This window comes from Babylonia areolata, chromosome 20 (genome assembly GCF_041734735.1).
Source record: "Babylonia areolata isolate BAREFJ2019XMU chromosome 20, ASM4173473v1, whole genome shotgun sequence".
In the NCBI taxonomy this organism is placed as follows: Eukaryota; Metazoa; Mollusca; class Gastropoda; order Neogastropoda; family Buccinidae; genus Babylonia; species Babylonia areolata.
The window spans coordinates 91,328-97,173 of record NC_134895.1 but is presented as its reverse complement, the minus strand read 5'-3'; the positions used below and the strand labels follow the sequence as shown (position 1 = coordinate 97,173).

Genomic DNA, 5,846 nt, shown 5'->3' with positions numbered 1-5,846 from the left:
CAGCGTCTCTGAAGGCATCTGTCAGCATGGCTGAAAACATGAGACTGAACAGGGTGAGGGCAAGAACACACCCTTGCTTGACTCCGTTGGAGACAGGGAATGGTTCTGAAGTCTCTCCGTTGTCTTGGACTAGGGCCAGCATCCCATCGTGTAGTTGCCGTACTTCGCCATGATTCTCCAAAGGCCATCTCTGCTAACAGTAGCGAAGGTCTTGGTCAGATCGACAGGTGTGGTGTAAAGGTCGGCGTTCTGTTCCTGACACTTCTCCTGGAGCTGCCTGGCAGTAAGCACCATGTCGATAGTCCCACATTCTTTCCGGAAGCCACACTGGCTCTCTGGTAGGAGACCTTGCTCACGGTGCACTATGAGACGGTTGAGTAGCACTCTTGCCTGCGACGGACAGCAGGGATATTCCACGATGGTTGTCACAGGCCCGACGATTTCCTTTGCGCTTGTACAGGTGTATGGTGGAAGCGTCTTTGAAGTCCTGTGGAACTGCCTCATGCTGCCAGATGAGCTGGAACAGCTGATGAAGCTTCTCAGTCAGCGCCATACCACCTTCTTTGTACACCTCAGCTGGAATGGAGCCTGAGCCAGGGGCTTTGCCATTGGATAGCAGACGGATAGCTTTCTAGGTCTCCTCCAAAGTTGGAATGGCATCCAACGACCCACTGACTGGCACCTGGGGGAGTCGGTCGATGGCTTTATCATTGATGGTGGAAGGGCGGTTCAGCACGCTGTCAAAGTGTTCAGCCCATCTCTCAAGGATCCCGTTCTTGTCAGTGATTAGGGTAGAACCATCAGCACTGAGGAGTGGAGCAGATCCGGAGGTGGTGGGACCGTAGACTTCTTTCAGGCCGTTATAGAAGTTCTTCATGTCGTTCCTGTCTGCAAAGCCCTGGATCTCATCAGCTTTGTTGCTCAACCAGGAATCCTGCATCTGCCGCAGCTTCAGCTGGATGGTGCTGTGTGCGCTCTTCAGTATGTCTTTCTTTGACTGTGACTTGGGATCTTCAATGTGGGCTCTGTAGGCTTGGCGTTTGTCTTCCAGCAGCTGCTTGATCTCAGTGCAGTTCTCATCAAACCAGTCTTTGTGCTTCCTGGCAGAAGGCCCCAGGCACTCCATGGCAGTGTTGTACACTGTCTTATGCAGTGCGCCCCATGTTGCCTCCACATTCTGGTTGTCCAGCACGGTGGACTCAAGGCGTTCATCCAGGGTGTCAGCAAAGCTCTGCTTGTTGTTGCCTAGTTCCAGCTTGTTGACATTCAGGCCTTTCGGTGCTTTCATGCCCTGAGGCCGTCTCTTGGGCTGGATGCGGAGGTTGAGTTTGGAGACGATAAGGCGGTGGTCTGTCCAGCACTCCGCGCCGCACATGGCCCTCGTGACTCGTACGTCCTGCCTGTCCCTCTTCCTGACGATGACGTCGATGAGATGCCAATGCTCAGAGCGAGGATGCATCCATGACGTCCTGTTATGGGTAGGGAGACCGAAGACGGTGTTTGTGATAAGAAGGTCGTGCTCGGCACATGTCTGGAGAAGTAGTTGACCACTGTTGTTACGGGTTACCAACCCCATGCTTCCCAATCATGCCTTCCCAGGAGGTGCTGTCACAGCCAACTCCCGCGTTAAATTCACCAAGAATGATGAGCTTGTCTGCATTGGGAACAGTGGTGATGACAGCGTTCAGGTCCTCGTAGAACTTGTCCGGGTTGGTCATGGTAGGCGTGTGGGCGCTGACAATGGTGGTAAACTTCTTCCCGTTGCATAAAGGGAGTTTCATCGTCATCAGGCGATCGTTCACTCCTTTCGGGGGGCCAGCCAGCTTGCCAACGAGGGTTGTCTTCACTGCAGAGCCAACTCCAGCCTCACGTCTCTCCCACCTTTTCTAGCCCCTTCCTCATGCCATGGAGGTGAGCAGTGCTGTCCTGAAGAGGGCTGCTCAGTCACTCAGGGGGCTGCCGATCTCCACCGCTGCTCCAGTCGGTGAAAAACGACTCTATGGCCTGAGCAGCCTGTGTGCAGGTCCGCGACTACGACTGCCAGTGTACCCACACCTGTCGCTTCGTCGCTCGCCTGTCGCCACAGGGCTTGGGGAAAATGACGGTATGGGATGAAGGATGACTGATGACTTGCGCGATGACTTTGTTTATAGTGAGGAGGAGTTGCGCACCGTCGACCTCACTCTCTTGTCCGAGACCGTCTGTATCCAGTGGCAAGACGAGGTCAAGACGACTGGAGATGGAAACGGATGCAGTGGATGACCAGAATGTCCTATGTGCCTCATCCTGCCCTCAGCACTCCACAGTGCTCTGCTGCAACCGCCTTCCTCTCCGTTGAACTATGAAGGTTTCTTCCGCAGAGTCCGCCGGATCCAGTCTTCACATGCTTGGGTAGACAAGCCCTAACTCACCGAGGGTTTGAGACCCGTCGGCTATCCTCACCTAGTTTAGCCAGCCTGGGGGTTAGGGGGTGCACGGGAGGGGTAGTACCTCTAGAGAGGGGGGAGGGGGGGGGCTTGTCACGCTCTTCCGGGAGTGGTTCGTCCTCTATTGGTCCCCCCCGGCACCCAGCTCTCACCTATGGGTCCTAGAAGCTGCTAACATGCGGCAGCGCCCAACCCCCGGGCAACAGCTTTGACAGGCTGGACATAAAATATACATACATACATATATACATATATATATATATATATATATATATATATATATATATATATATGTGTGTGTGTGTGTGTGTGTGTGTGTGTGTGTGTGAACACAAACTTTCATTTATCATATATCTGTTATCCTCATGAATAAAGAATTTTATCTTGTAATCTCTCTCTGCCTCTTTCTCATACACATCTAATTCAGTAAATACATTCCACATTTGAATATGTTTTATGCACAATTATTGTTACAGAACCTCACACACACACACACACACACACACACACACACACACACACACACACTGATACACACATGTGAGCACAACAAACAACTCTTTCATTTAATAAATATTTATGTATCTCCTCATGTACAAAGCTATTTTTCTTTTTATCTCTCTCTCTCTCAAGTGTGTGTGTATGTGTGTGTGTGTGTGTGTGTGTGTGTGTGTGTGTGTGTGTGTGTGTGTGTGTGTGTGTGTGTGTGTGTGTGTGTGTGTGTGTGAGGAGTTTGAAGAAATTCAATATCAAATTTCAAATTCACAAGACATGTCATAGTATTCAGATCTATATTAAATTGTATGATATGAATAATATTGATTCAACCCACACATGTTCTGATCTTGATTATAAAGATGATATCAAGTTGACAGGATCTGTTGTTCAGGATGGCTGTGTTTCAAAGGCGTGTGACACTGTGTTGTCTAGTCTGGTGTCGTTTTCGTAGTGCAGGCCCGGGGTAGTCTGCCGCTGATGCAGAAACTGAGCCAGTGGGGAGTTGTCAGACTGGTCAGTTTTGAGGGTGGATGGCTGACTGACTTCATCAGTGGTTGCTGTCTCTGCCGTTGTTGTTGTTCTTCTTCTTTCCCTTCTCTACCGCCTTCATGTGTTGTCGAACACAGTGTGTTGTTAACAAGCATCGTCTGCTACAAGCATGACTGACATCAGTCTCGGGGTAAATGGCGCCCATTTTACCATCTAATTTTATAGTTTTAAAGTTGGTATGAAAATTGAGTATTTTGTTAAACTAATAACATGTAGAGCCAAGTACGAGTACTTCTAAACGTTGTATGAAGTGAAAAGGACTTAATTTTGAAAAAAATGAAGTAAAGACTGAAAGTTTTCACGTTTCATGACGGGTATTAACTCTCATGGTTTATTATTTTAAACTGTGAATTCCGACTGATTTTGTTGATATTTTTATGGCAGTTTGGGGCATAATCCAGTAAGTGATGAGGCGTTCAGAGTTCTTTCTGTGAATAAATATTTAACGGTCTCCTTCTCCAACTTTCTATCACATGTTATCGTGTATTGCCGATTGAATATTGGATTGAACGGGCAGGTCAACTACTTGAAACAAAATGTCGCCCTTCGAGCTTGCGAGCACGCGCTTTGAATATGTATAAATATGTGTACGCAATTGATTTTTGCCCATGGCCTTCAGGGCTCAGCCAATAGATCTATAAAGTCCACTCGTAGTATTGATTTTAGTATTTTCCGAAAAAGACCACTTGGGCGAATGAACATAGTGAAAGCCCTGTACACTGAGAGTAAAACACACAAGCTTTTTTATGTACTGAGTATAATTTCAAAATGTAATGTTTAAGATGAGAAAGATCACTTTAAAGCAAATCAACCCCCCTAGTATTAATTACCGATTAATTTCCCTGTTTTTACTATCTACCCCAAAGACATGCAAAATAAATATAACTTCCATGCTTAGCAAAAGAAGTTCCTGTTTGAACAAAAAATGATAAAAATGACTGCTCTTGTTGTTGAGTCAGAACGTCAAAGTGCCAAGTTTAGAGAATAAAGTAAATAAATAAATAAATAAAACAGTAAATTCAGTTTGCATATAATTTGGCTTGTTTTTAATTTTTGTGTGCCCATCCCAGAGGTACAATATTGTTTTAAACAAGATGATTGGAAAGAACTGAATTTTTCCTATTTTTATGACAAATTTGGTGTCAACTGACAAAGTATTTGCAGAGAAATTGGCAATGTTAAAGTTTACCACACACACACACACACACACACACACACACACACACACACACACACACACACACACAGAGACAACCGAACACCGGGTTAAAACATAGACTCACTTTGTTTACAAAAACATTTTTTTCTTTTCTTATCTTAGGGCAGGACTGTGTTGTCATGAAAAGAAATTCGACTGAGTTGACTGAATGACTGGTTGATTGATCGCCAATTCACAGGCATTCCCTGAATCAGATTACCTGTCAACCCACCTAGTCTTCTACACACAGACACACAGACACACACACACACACAGAGCTACTCCTTCATCCATTCCCCTCCCCCCCCTCCCCCCCCCACAGCTACTCCTTCATCCATTCCCCTCCCCCCCCCCCCACACACACAGAGCTACTCCTTCATCCATTCCCCTCCCCCCCCCCCCCCCCCCCCCACACACACAGAGTTCAGTTCAGTTACTCAAGGAGGCGTCACAGCATTCGGACAAATCCATGTACACACACACACACACACACACACACATTTGCACGCAGACAGAGCCACTACTTTACCCCTACCCCCCTGACCCCCCCCCCCCCTACACACACACACACACACACACACACACACACACACACACACACACATTCTTTTATCTCATACGCTTAAAGTGGATGAACAAATACGTTGTATTTTACCTCCGCTGTCCTGTGTCCCGTCAGTTCCACGTGAAGATAGACACAATGTGCCAGGCTCACTTTAAACTGCCGACAAAACAGATTCTGGAGTTGGTTCCCACAAAGAACGACACCTTCTGTGTCGCTTACACAGCCACAAGAGCAAGGCCTGAGCAAACCAACAAACCGCTCCCCTTTTGGAACAATACAAGACTGATATGATGTCGCCACAAAAAGGCGTGGTTTTGTGCTACAGTTTTCACACAGTTATTGTTCTGACAGTTGTTGACCTGAAATATGCGAACTTCCCTGTCTGGGCCGGAAAACGGTGGATGTCTGATCGGGACTGGTGGAACAGGACTGTCGCCCACTTAGGGAAGTTTTCCGGGTGTCATTTCCTCTGTTATTGTTCATTTCGGCTTGCGTCCAGAGACCGTTCATCATGTGTCATATTTCAGACTCGAGAAATTAATGTTCACTTTGAATGAACCAGTCTGCTTATGCTAACGTTAGCCTGTTCACACACACACACACACACACA

General features: G+C 47.1%; 1 protein-coding gene across 1 annotated transcript in view; it reads right to left on the bottom strand.

The window, feature by feature from the left end:
* The window catches only part of LOC143294807 (uncharacterized), a 57,310-nt gene extending 51,783 nt beyond the window's left edge, over positions 1-5,527 (bottom strand). The window contains exon 1 of the mRNA XM_076606301.1: positions 5,327-5,527. The gene's annotated coding sequence lies outside the window, so the exon portion shown is untranslated. The remainder of the gene's footprint in view (positions 1-5,326) is intronic.
* Positions 5,528-5,846: the final 319 nt, after the last annotated feature.